The sequence below is a fragment of the Rhododendron vialii genome, chromosome 2a (genome assembly GCF_030253575.1).
Source record: "Rhododendron vialii isolate Sample 1 chromosome 2a, ASM3025357v1".
Taxonomy (NCBI): Eukaryota; Viridiplantae; Streptophyta; class Magnoliopsida; order Ericales; family Ericaceae; genus Rhododendron; species Rhododendron vialii.
This window is the reverse complement of record NC_080558.1, coordinates 3,667,566-3,681,285: the sequence shown is the minus strand read 5'-3', so window position 1 is coordinate 3,681,285 and position 13,720 is coordinate 3,667,566. Positions and strand designations below refer to the sequence as shown.

Below are 13,720 nucleotides of genomic sequence, written 5' to 3'. Positions count from 1 at the left end.
CCTAATGCCACTCTTAAATGTCAACTGGGGCATGCCGGCCCGCTCAATGTCTATCTATCTAAGAGCACATCTCAGAGGCAAAGGACAGTAAAGTAAAGAGGCTCAATGGTAGTCCTCAGTGGTAGAACTCGGCCTCGTTCTTGTCGTTGTCGTCACTCTTAATCTCCTTGAAGTACCTGGGGCTCCTCTCCCATCCTCCTCTTCTAAGGAGGCTTTCGTTGACGGTCTCTGACAGTCTCTCTTTCTCTCTCAATCTCTCAGAATTCTCTCTCTGAACCTCTGAAAACTCTTTGGTGCGAGCCATCCTTTCTACGGGCCTCTCTTTCAACTGCACTCCTCCAGCCGCTGGTTATCTAGTGCTCTCGTATCTCTGAGCTGGGGCTAAGGTGGCAGTATTGCTTTGCGTAACTCTTGTTGTTGTGGTCATTCTAGGTTATCATCCTCTAGAAATCGCCCTAGTCTATCCTTGCATTTTCAATTTGTACATTCAATTTAGTATGTATATCATTGCATATTGTATATCAAATGTTGAAAGCAGGAAAGGTCTATCAAGTGCCAAAGCACGCCTATCCAATATCGGAAGCAACAAGTAAACAAGATTTTGGGATCCATACCTAGGGTATACTGGAACTAGAACCGAAGCTGCCGCTCTATGATAGTGCAATTGTAAAAGGGGGGTGCCGCATGCCGTTCTCCTTGTCCATTTCTCCATGACAAATGTCAAGCATATAGCCTCTCTGTCCTACTCCATTGGCAACTAGAGCACACTTTGGTGATCAGAATACAGTTCAGAGCAGCCCGTTTCCATTAATGACAACTGGTCCTGTGTAATCCCCTGAACGGCACATTCATCCTGAACCATGATCCGTCGGTCTTGTCCAACTCAACGACGATCGGCCATATCATCCATATCGTCCTTCTCAATCCTTCAACGACGATCAGCCATGTCATCCTGTCAATCATTCAACGACGATCAGCCATGTCATCCGTGTCAATCAATCAACGATGATCAACCATGTCGTCCTTTAAATCAATGACGGTCTACCCGTCCTTCAAATCAATTCAATCAACAATGATTTACCCATCCTTCTAACCAATTCAATCAACGACGATCAGTCATGTCATCCATTTCAACCCTTCAACTACGATTAGCCATGTCGTCCGTTTCAATTCAACCAACGACGATCAGCCATGTCGTCCGTTTCAATTCCATCAACGATGATCAGCCATGTCGTCCGTTTCAACCTTTCATCGACGATCAGCTATGTCGTCCGTTTCAATTCAACCAATGACGATCAACTATGTCGTCCGTTTCAATCTTTCAACAACGATCAGCCATGTCTTCCGTTTCAATTCAATCAACGACGATCAGCCATGTCGTCCGTTTCAATTCAATCAACGACGATCAGCCATGTCGTCCATTTCAATCTTTCAACGACAATCAGCCATGTCGTCTGTTTCAATCTTTCAACAACGATCAGCCATGTCGTCCATTTCAATCCATCAACGGCGATCAGCCATGTCGCCCTTTTCAATCCATCATCAGAATATTGTCCCACGGTCTGTCCGTCCGCAACTAATTGTTTCCCAGGAGAGTCCGCCTCGGCCTACCCCGAACAAAACCTCTACTTCAGTCTAGCTTCAAGCACATCTTCTAGCAGCCTTATTGCTCTGTCTTGGATGGTCTTTGATAAGGAGATTGGTTCTGATTCCCAATAGATGGAATTTAACCTACCTGACACAACCTACCCGTGTTTGTTGGAAATTATGTGTGCCAAGGATAGCTTGATCCCCTCAATGACGGTTTGCCTGTCCAATTTCAACTCAACGACGGTTTGCCCGTCCACTTTCAACTCAACGACGGTTCGCCTGTCCAATTTCAACTCAACGACGGTTCGCCCGTCCACTTTCAACTCAACGGCGGTTCGCCCGTCCACTTTCAACTCAACGGTTCCCCCGTCCAATTTCAACTCAACGACGGTTCGCCCGTCCACTTTCAACTCGACGACAGTTCGCCCATCCAATTTCAACTCAACGACGATTTGCCCGTCCACTTTCAACTCAACGACAGTTCGCCCGTCCACTTTCAACTCAACGATAGTTCACCCGTCCACGGTCAAATCAACGATGGTTTGCATGTCTATTGTCAAATCAACGACGGTTTGCCAGTCCAATTTCAGTTCAAGCAAGTGACTCTGAGTTGCTTTCAATTAATTATTCCCCAGGAGAGTCCGCCTCAGCATTCAGTGATGGTTCGCCCATCCAGGATTGTCTATTTAATCCGTCAATGACAAATCAAAACATTTAATCCACAGCGCGAGTCAGAATATCGTCTGGTCAATCTGCAACAACTGCCCGCCAGCTCTGGTCCACATCAGTCTAAATTATTAGTGCATCTTCCAGCAGTCCTATTGCTCTGTCTCGGATGGTCCTTGATAAGGAGATTGACTCTGATTCCCAACAGATGGAATTTAACCCCCCTGACACGGCCTACCAGTGATTGTTGGAGTTCTTTGTGTGCCGAAGAAAGTTTGGTCCTGCCCAGCTCCAAACCTTGACTTCAAATATAAGGTTGAAAACCCCAAGCGTAGAGCTAGGTCGTCGATAGCATAATAACCGAAAAGTCCGGGATCGTACCCACAAAGAATCGAATATAGCTTAATCAGATTGTAGGGTTTATATGGTGGTTTTGGCGTTCAAGACGGCCAACTTGGTTTTCCTTTAAACGGTAGAAAAGATAGCGAAAAAGACTAGAAATGAACTTTATGAACTAAAAGAGGTAAGTCTAGGGATCATCCTTCCCCTAACAAAGACCGCTACCGGTTCTCAAAATAACTCAAGCAAGAGACACGACCGCGTGCTCACGCTCGGAAGATTTAACTTTAACGACTACGTTTATCAAAAGATGTGATTAAACGGAACTAAACCAACCTATTTTTTGCTAATGTATCTAACACGTAGGAGGCCACGAGCCCTCGGTATGCTGCTTGCCAAGACCGCTTGACTAAACTTCATATCAAGAAGTTAACACATCTCGCTTAGACCAAAATGGCTAGGTTAATAAAATTCCGAAAATCATGATTTTAAGCCCGAGGGTTCGAGAACCAAATAACACCCTAAGTATTTAGGAAAGAGTAGCCCAAGACTTAGCCAAGAAACTACTCACACATATTGAAAAGGCTAGAAATTATACTAGGAAATGAAAACATGATTAACCGATAAAAACGAAAATAAACTTGATATTAGTAAGAATCTAATCCGTACAAACAACTTTAATAAACGAAAAATTAACAAATGAGAAAGACTTACAAGTGTTCTTAAAAGATTTAACTAAGAAAGCTTGGAAGACATTAATGGAGAAATACTAACCTAAACTAACTACCTCACTCTTTACAAGTGAGAGAGAGAGAGGAGTATTTATACAAGAGACCTTCTCTCTCCACGCAAAATATCCCAAAAGGTACCTACTAATGGAAAGTTGAAATCTGTCAAAAAGCTGTCGGAAAGCCTCTCGTATCGATACTCCATAAGCGTATCGATACCGAGCAGTCTTCCTCTACAATCCAAGTTTTCCAGTAGAAGGACCGTATCGATACGCTGGAAACCGTATCGATACTCCATAAGCCGTATCGATACGGTGAAGCTCCCAAAACTCTCTGTTTCAATGAGGTATCGATACTCCAAGACCCGTGTCGATACTCCATTGTTATCCCTGCATCTTGGCCTCAGCTTCAACAGACAGCTCCCAGCAGCTTCACAGCTCCTCAGCATCTTATTTTCATTCTCTAAACTTAAGTAAATACTACATTTTAAACCTTTCTTTTACCTTTTCTTTACTTTAATTTATTTAATGAAAATAAGAAAGTACCCCTCATTTGGAAACAATGGCATTACCAGAATTTCAAGATTCCAATTAAATTAAAATGTCAACCCCTCACTTTTAGTACAAAACTGAAAACTGCACATTTTTCACATGAGGAAATGGCTCAAAACATGGCCTTGCTCTTCAAATAAAACCTTGCAATTTTTTAGTTACTCTTAGAAAAATTCAAGAATCAATTACCGCCATTTTTTATCTCAAAAATCGATACTTTTTCAGAAAGTCATTTTTTCATACTTAGACAGATTTTAAGGGGCCGACAAGGTCTTCGGGTACTTGGAAGCACTTGGGCCATCCATGGCGTCAAAACACTAAAAACACACCTTACGTGCAATATTGCTATAAAGACTAAATAAAAGCAAGATAAAATAACATAAAACGGAACTAGTTGCACCAAATATCTACAATATTGGGTGCTCATCAGGTCCCCAAGCAGTAATGATTCGTCTGCAGCTAATTATTCCCAAAGTGGCGGCCTGTCTCGTCCATTCAATCAACAACGCGGCGGTCTATCCCGTCATCAAATCAATCAGTGACGGCTTGCCCGTTCAATTCAATCCATCAATCAGGTTCCTTAAGTTTAAAGTCTATTTTGCTAGAATGCTTTGTTCTAGATAGCCTAGAGGGGTGTCTAGAAACCTTTGACGTTACTTGTACCAAGACAATGGTGCTCCAAGTGCCGTCAAAGGGGGGCTACTGTAGACACCCTATTTTGGACTTTCCAAATTAGTTTACTTACGGTATTTGATTCCCCGATGATGAAATGGATCAATAACACCCCGGAAATGTTAGTATGTTTGAGCTTTGAGCATTCCAAAACCCTTTCAGATTCCTTTCAAACTCTCTAAACCAGAACTAAAAAGCCTCAGCAAAATCTAACTTGCATACGCTGGTACTCAACTTGCGTGCGCTTGTCCTCTGCCACGTGTCAGTCATCGGTCAACTTTGACTGTTGACCAAGCCCAAACTGGACCAATGCTAGCCTTTCTCTTGAGAGTAAGCAATACACCTCCTATTCTCATCCATCTATACAACCACCCTCCAAGCATCATCCAAACAATCCATCCATTCAAAGCTCAAGCACTTTTTCAAACCCAAAAACCAAAGGTATACATCTTTTTACCGCTTTCTGTTCTGATCCCTGAGGGGGGGGGGGGGGGGGGGGGGGCTGGGAGGGTCAAAGCTGGTAATCAATACCAGTCCTGGCCCTAAAGCTAGCAAGGTTTCAAAAAAAATGTTTCTGACTAGCATCGGCGTGCGCAGGTCATAAGCACGCGTATGCCGATTCGTGGCAGTACGTACAATTTTTAACTTGATCTGTCTGGAATCTGTCAGGAACTGGCGTACTCCAGTTCGGAGCCCTTCGGAACTGGCGTACTTCAGTTGTGAACTGGAGTCTAGATCTTTATTTTATGCAGTATTTCTTGTCTATTCATCATTGTGAGCATGCCTAATAACCAGTTTACTGCTTTCCATAGTTAAAGTTGCTAGTTTTACTTTCTTGATATTATTTCTGTCTTAGAAGGCCTTTGGGATCCTTCTGGTCATGTTCCAGAACCCAGATAATGCAAAGTCAAGCACTGGATCAATGAAGTGATTCACGTACGGTCCCTTGTGACCGGCGTATGGTAGTTATTCTAAGGTCCAATGGCTGGCCCTTGCATGGTAGTCAAACCCTGGCTTCTGTTTACTTCCCCGCACTATTTATGGGGTGTTTTGTCTATTTTGTTTCCTTAGATTCATTTATTTTGTCAAACCCTGGCTTATGTTGTCTATATTTGTATGAATCTGGTTGTATAAATTGCGTTGTTTGTCTTGGGTATGCATTGGTCCTTTTTAGAGCCCAGAGGGTTGAGAGTAAGAGCCGTGAGTTTAGATCTACCAGCGCACGCCAGTCCTGTAGTGGAGTACGCAGGTCATCTCTGTATGCAGTGGCCTAGCCGATGCATACAGGTTTTCTCCTGCGTGTGTCATTTCGGATCAGTGTGCCCAGTTTGTCTAAAACACTCATAGGTGCTTGTTCTCAATCTATATTCATTGCTCCAATCAATCATCCATGCCATTTTGTCATATAAATGCAACTTGTTACAGTCTTAATCCCCTTTAACTGTTCCCCCACCCTAATCGGCTAAAAAAATGATTAATGAGAGAAAAACGCAAATGTTTTACAAAATGCCCGAGTAAAGACTGATCTTCGGATTGGGCGAGAGGGGTGCCATAAAACCCTTCCCTTCTTGTAAACTGGCTCCCGAACCTTAGATATCGAAGGTGACAACGGACCAGTCTATGCCTTTTCAAAATCAAACAACGTAGCAAGCGTTTCAAGTTCGGTTCTTTGGGTGCATACCGCAAAACCCGAGTGGCGACTCTGAATCGAAGCGTTTCGTCGCGCTTTCCAAAAAGGGCGCACCCGATTTTATACAAAAAATAAGAATTTTTCTGCAGCGTGTGCCCACATCGGCGAATGTCAATAGTGTTAATTGTAGTTAGTGAGGTTAAGTGATTTTCTTCTTGTAAGTTTTTTATGTTCCCGTTTTGGCTTAATATTCCACATGATTATTTTAATTTTTTTGTCTTTATTCCAAAAAAATGTCCTTTGTCAATTTCACGTCGATTGTTTTCTGAATTATTTATTCATCTCAACAAGAGAAATCTAAAATGTAAAAAATTATAGTCAAAATCTTAAAAACTTAACACGAAAGAATTTTAGTAAAAAATTGCGTACGTAGGCAAAAGAAACAAGCTTAGTCTAAAATGAAGATGAATATATAATAAGATGCAGAATCCTTAACTTATCCAAACTTCGAAAAACCTTTAAAACTACTGTAAATATCCAAACACTAATCGCTATGTATAATGCAAAATATTAAAATTCTGTCGTTTTTTTTTTTTTTTTTGAACCAACAAATTAGTTGAATCGATCTGGGACAACATGAATACTTGGGCATTTGGACAATTGTCATCAAGTAGTTGTCCTAATGAATACTTGGGCTCTGTAGGCGTGACTTCTCTTTCGATAAAGCCGTAGAAACTTGTTGCATTGTTGGTCGGCATCGTGGGTTGGGGAGCAAGCATGCAAGTGCTAGCTTGACAGCAAGAACCACTGCTTCCTCCGATTGATTCCTTGGCAGTGGGAGCCATTTATCCAATACATCCTTCACCAAAATACCATAAAAAGATGGTGGCGAGGAATCCAGAGTTGATGAAGAAAGACAAGAGATGAGATCCCCTGGAAGCCTCCCCATTACAACTTTCGAGTGTTAAAACTCCAAAGTTGGAAACGTCTAACTTCTCATTCACCTCCATGGTATAAGAAAGTTCTGTGCAAAAAAAAGTGGTACAAAAAACAGGGAAAAAAACTACTAAGAGATTGTAAAGGTGGCTTAGCTAGGAATTAGCATGTTCAAAAGAAAACCACGACACTAATATTGGTAGCTAAGATGAACTGTGCAAATACCTGGAGCCGCATATCCCAAGGTGCCTGCAAAAGAAGTCCAATTTGATGAGTGCAGGTTTAGAAGTCTAGCAATTCTGAAATCGGAGAGATGAGCGACGTCTTCCAAGTCTAGCAGAACATTCTTGCTTGATATATCGCAATGAATTACCATAGGTGAATAGCCATGGTGCATATATGACAAATCATCTGCCAAAGCTTTAACAACATTCATCCTCTTACCCCAATCCAACCTTAGTGCTTCTTCCTCACAGCTTAGTTTCTTATCCAAGCTCCCCCCTTCCAAGAACTCATAAACCAAAATTGAGTGTCATGGATGTGAACAATAACCCAAAAGCCTTATCATATGCCGATGTCGTATCTCTGTCAATGCACGAATCTCACTCATAAAACTTCATAGATTAGTCAACTCTCCATCTTGAGACCATGAAACTTCTTTATAGCAACAACCTAACCACTTGGAAGCTCAGCTCTATAAACAATGCTATATCCACCTAGTCCAATGCAATGCTTGTCATTGAAATCCTCTATCGCTCGGATGATGTTTTCATGCACCATCTTTCCATTGAAGCTCCAAATCTCAAACAAATCTCCATTAGTTGCTTTATTTGGCTCGATTTCATTGTCCCTCATTCTATTGCGATGAACCAGGAAAATCATAGCAACAATAAGAAATAAAATTCCCAACATAGGAACTACAACCTGAAGCACAACTTTGTTATGATTTCTTTCTTTTTCTCCATCGCTCTGCTACAGTGAGCTGCTTGCGACCTTAAAGTGTGTTGCAATAAGAATACCCCAAGCGTAGGGCTAGGTCGGTTGAAAGCATAATAATACCCGGAAGTCCGGGGTCGAATCCACAGGGAGCGCATCCATAACTTGGTTCAGAGATTAGCTTGCGTAGAGAATTTTGGCGTTAGGACTGCCAACCAAACTTTGGCGTTGAGACGGCCAACTGAGAAATTTAGGTGAATGGCTACTTAACCTAACTACGGCTTTTTAACTGGAGGTTTAAACTAAAGGCTAGGTTTAGGGATAATCAACACCCATAACACAAAGGTAATCTTATTCTTCTCTTTTTACAAGGGTGCTAAGCATGTCTAAGGTTCTTTTGAGACATTTAAACAAACACATGGAGGGACATAGCTCCAAGCATCAAATGTGACAAGAAGTGTAACCCTTGCCTACATTTGATCAAAAAGATTAACACCTCTAAGTTTTGATACATAAAATGAACCCTAGTGCATGCTTAAGCTAGGAAATGAAGATTTACAAAAGAAGAACAAGAAATACCCATGGCTACGGGATGCTAACCATCCCACAACCTAGCCTTGCTACACTACTCACACATAATGAAAGGAGACATGTAATGAGCAAGGGTAAAGATAAGGAAAATACTAAACATGGATTAAATGCGAAATAAACACAAGATCCTCGAAGAGGAGAAGATTCTTTACAACTTTAATGAAGGCGAAATGCTTCGAAACCGAACAGATTGTACCTAAAATCCTTCCTCAAAACATGAATGAGGAGAGAGGTGGGAGCAAAAGCTTTAATGGAGGTAGAGAGAGAAAATGCAGGTATTGAATGCCTTGAAATCGGGCTTAAGTTGGTATATATACCCCCTTTACAAAATAATTACAAAAATGCCATTAAAAAGTTCGCGCGCAGACACCGGGAATTGATACCCCTAAAAGAGGTATCGATACCTCCGTCCTCTCTGGACAGCATGCTTCCTGGTATTGATACCCAGTGTTGGGGGTATTAATACCCAGTGTTTCTCTGGCTGATTTTGGTTGTTTTCTTCTTTCTTCCGGTCTTTGAGAGCCCCGAACCTTCCTTTCATGCTTTGATCACTTCGTTTGAGACTTAGGGAGCGATTCCTAATGAGCCACACGTACTCGAATGCTTTCGGATTCCTTCGGGGATTATTGGGAGCCTTGGAAACGTCCTTTTCGCTCCGATTACCTACTTTTCAACAAAAACACAACTTGCGCGCAAAATCAAATAGAAACAAGTAAAAAACGCTTGCAAGAGTAGAAAAATGGGATAGATAAGCCCCATTATTTACACTATTTAGGGCTTATCATGAGCATTGCATCAAACTAGTTTTATTGCCACACCTCCATCATTATTTCGGTATGCTTGAAATGGAGAATCTTCAAATGCTTTTGTGCTAGGCAGAGGACCCTCCGAGTGATTGTAAGATATGTCAACTAACGTTAAACTTGTCATCCCATTGAAAGAGGAGGGGATTGAACTGGAAAACAAGTTGTGGGAGAGGTTTAATGTCACTAAGCTTTTCAAGTTCCCAACCTCTGGTAGTATCTCACTAGTTAATAGATCCAAAGAGAGAGTTCCTGCGAAGCATCAATCTGGTGAGGTTTGGCAAGTCCCAAATTGAAGCGTGGATCGACCCTGTGAGATTATTACATGACAAGCTAAGCATAATTAGAGATCTTAGCATTCCTACTTCTTGAGGGATAGATCCAGAGAGAGAATTCTTGCAAAGGTACAATGTACTGAGGTTTCTCAAGTTCCGTATTGAAGCGGGGATTGTTCCCGTGAGATAATTCTTGTACAATGCAAGATTAGTGAGGGATCGCAGCATTCCTACTTCTTGAGGGATAGATCTAGAGAGAGTTCTCATGAAGGTATAACATTGCAAGATTTGTCAAGTTCCCTATTGAAGTAGGGATTGTTCCAGTGAGATAATTCTTGTACAATGCAAGATTAGTGAGGGATCTTAGCATTCCTACTTCTTGAGGGATAGATTCAGAGAGAGAGAGTTCTCGTAAAGGTACAACATTGCGAGATTTCTCAAGTTCCCTATTGAAGCAGGAATTGTTCCCGTGAGATAATTCTTGTACAATGCAAGAATAGTGAGGGATCTTAGCATTCCTATTTCTTGAGAGATAGATCCAAAGAGAGAGTTCTCGTGAAGGTACAAGACTGTGAGGTTTCTCAAGTTCCCTATTGAAGCGGGAATTGTTCCCGTGAGATGATTCATGTATAATGAAAGATTAGCGAGAGATCTTAGCATTCCTACTTCTTGAGGGATAGATCCAGAAAGAGAATTCTCAAAAAGGTGCAAAGTACTGAGGTTTCTCAAGTTCTCTATTGAAGCAGGGATTGTTCCCGTGAGATAATTCTTGTACAATGCAAGATTAGTGAGGGATCTTAGCATTCCAACTTCTTAAGGGATAGATCCAGAGAGAGAGTTCTCGAAAAGGTACAACGTTGTGAGGTTTCTCAAGTTCCCTATTGAAGCGGGGATTGATCTCGCGAGATTATTCGTTGACAATTCAAGATCAGTGAGAGATCTTAGCATTCCTACTTCTTGAGGGATAGATCCAGAGAGAGAGTTCTCGAAAAGGTACAACGTTGTGAGGTTTCTCAAGTTCTGTATTGAAGCAGGGATTGATCCCGTGAGATTGTTGTGAGAAAGGTATAAGTCGGTTAAGTTATCCAAATTTCCTATACCTAGAGGTATGGAACCGGTGAGGTTGTTAAAACTCAGAGAGAGAGAACTGAGAGAGCTGAGCAATCCTATTTCTGAAGGAATTGTTCCTGAAAGATGATTGACGGACATGTCAAGAAAGGTGAGTCTCGGAAGGCTGCCAATCTGTGGGGGAATGGTCCCATATATGAAGTTGTTCAACAGATCAAGTTTAACTAGATGAGGGAACAAAGAGAAGTTAAGACTAGAAAGCCTACCTCTCAAACCAAAACCCTTGAGGTTTAAATTGGTTACTTTAGTGGCCTCGTTGCAGCCAATCCCAACCCAAGTGCAATGACCACTTTCGTTCCATGATGAAAGGAGTGATTGGCTTTGATTGTCAAGGCTAGCTTTCCACGTCAAGAGAACGACTGCTTCACTTCCTTTTGCAACTGTTTGAGTCGCAGGCGAAGCCCGAGCAATAGCAGAATCAGAACAGGAGACCAATGGAAGGATATTGATAACAAAGACAAACATGAATATGGAATGAACTCTTTGGAAATTGGGAATAACCCTTTTGGGTAAGGATGCCATGGCTGGTTTCTTACGACAAGCTAGCTAGGAGTAGTATCAGTTGTTGGATGGAAGGATGAAAGCATTAAATTCTGAGGAGTATTTATAGGAAAATGATTTGTCACCTTTAATCTGGACGGGGAGATTAATTTAATCCGGACGCGCATAGACTTGACCATGGTGGCTAATGCTCACCTTCTGTTCCCAAAATTATTCAATTGCCTTTAATAGCTATATTGGCATATATATATATATATATATATATATATATATATATATATATATATATATATATATACACACACACACAGAGGGCCTTTCTACTAAGGGCGCTCTTATTCAGCAAGTTGTGGACTTTGTCTTTTCCGATTGAATTTCGATGATCCGAGCCACTCAATGTGATCAGAACGTGATTTTAAGGGCTCTTACGAGAAATCAGCAAAAAAAAAATGACTCATGATTTTTATTATTTTTTTTTGTCTTTATTCCAAAAAAAATCTCTTTTGTCAATTTCACGTGTCGATTGTTTTTTGGATTATTTATTCGTCTCAACAAAAGAAATCTAAAATGTAAAAAATTATTATCAAAATCTTAAAAACTTAACATGAAAGAATTTTAGTAAAAAATTACGTACATAGGCAAAAGAAACACGCTTAGTCTAAAATGAAGAAGAATATCTAATAAGATGTAGAATCTTTAACTTATCCAAACTTCAAAAAGCCATTAAAACTACTATAAATATCCAAACACTGATCGCTATGCATAATGCAAAATATTAGATTTCTGTCTTCTTCTTTTGTTGAACCGGCAAAACAAAAAAAATGTAAGCTACAAAACTAGGCACAGAAGAGCCCAAATGAGGACTAGGCAACTCAGAGATAAGAAAAAACTCAAAAAACAAACCTAGCTACAAACAATGAAATCCGCCACTACACAAAAAATTGAATCTGGAATCCCCTAATCCATACAGATCGATGTTGAGTCTAAACTTCTCTCTTTAGGGCCTGCTTGGACGGGGGATATAGCCTCCCGGATTTCTTTTCACCCCTGATAAAGGGGGATAAGTCCCATATCCACCGTTTGGAAGCCCAAAATTGCTCCCGGATTATTTTTCCCCCCTCAAAATTTATCCGGCTGTGGAGGGGTTGAGGGGGATAACTTTTGGGCACCCCCCAGCCTGCCCAAAAATTATCCGGCTGTGGATGGTGGTATATGGACGATTATGCCCTTCCTTATCCCCCTCCCCTCCATCTCTGCAACTAACCCTATTTTTTCAATTTTTTTGAAAAACAGAGAGAGAGAGAGAGAGAGAGAGAGAGAGAGAGAGAGAGATGACTGGACAGAGAGGGAGGGGGGAGGGAGAGGGAGAGAGAGAGAGAAGGAGAGGAGAGGAGAGCAGAGGTACCTGTTATTGCCGTTGCCGGAGTGCTGTTGCCGGAGTCTCTGAAACCCTTCGGTTTCATGGGGAAGAAGAGAAGCATAATAAAATAAAAAAGAAAGGTTGGGTAATAGTACATAGTAAATGTAGGCAGTGGTGGCCGGTGGGTAATATTTTTTTTTTGAATTTATTATATACTTATTTTAATACATAATAAATTTAACATTGCATATGGACAAAATAATCATTTGACGGCTTTTTCCATCATCTGCCGCTTCTTATTCCCCAACTCTATAAACCATCCAAACAAAGTCAAATTTTATCCCTCCTCCATAAACCATCAAAATTAATACCCCCTACTATCTTATCTCCCCTTCATAGTTTTTACCCCAAATTTTTTACCTGCATCCAAACAGGCCCTTAGTTTGCAAATTAAGGACTCAAATCCGTCCCGTTGTGATGATTTTCGAGCTCAGCTAAATGGAAGAAGTTGGAAGTGATGGACGTGAGCTAGGAGTGATTGACACTGGCCGAAGGCAAAATGGGAGGCAAATGGTTGCAAATGACTCAAATCCATCCAGTTGCATCTCATCAAATCTATCCGGATGAGCCAAGATTCCAGCTTCTGTTTTATTTTCCAAGCCATGTGTCCAGTCCATCCAACCGGTACTAATATCTACGACATGTAACTTCCAATTCGTGGTAATTCCGTAGTTGTCTGGAAATTCTGTACAAACATCAACTGGTGGTTTAGTAAATTGGTGGTTTAGCAATGGTTTCCGAAATTTGGAGAGGCATATTTGGGAGGTGACGTTCTTTGCTACTTTGTGGTCTATATGGCTTGCGAGGAATGACCTCATTTTCAACAATATTTTAAGGTCCGCGAGTGAGGTTGGGGATTTAGTTAAGACAAGGATGGCTATGTGGATGAAAGCAAAGTATGACATTAAGGTTTATTCGGTGGAGGATTTTAGGAGCTTTCTAGGTGGAATCCGT

The 13,720-nt window shown here is 41.2% G+C and overlaps 1 pseudogene; it reads right to left on the bottom strand.

Moving 5' to 3' along the window:
- Positions 1-9,438: 9,438 nt before the first annotated feature.
- LOC131316979 (probable leucine-rich repeat receptor-like protein kinase At1g35710) lies at positions 9,439-11,367 on the bottom strand (annotated as a pseudogene).
- Between the last annotated feature and the right edge of the window lie 2,353 nt (positions 11,368-13,720).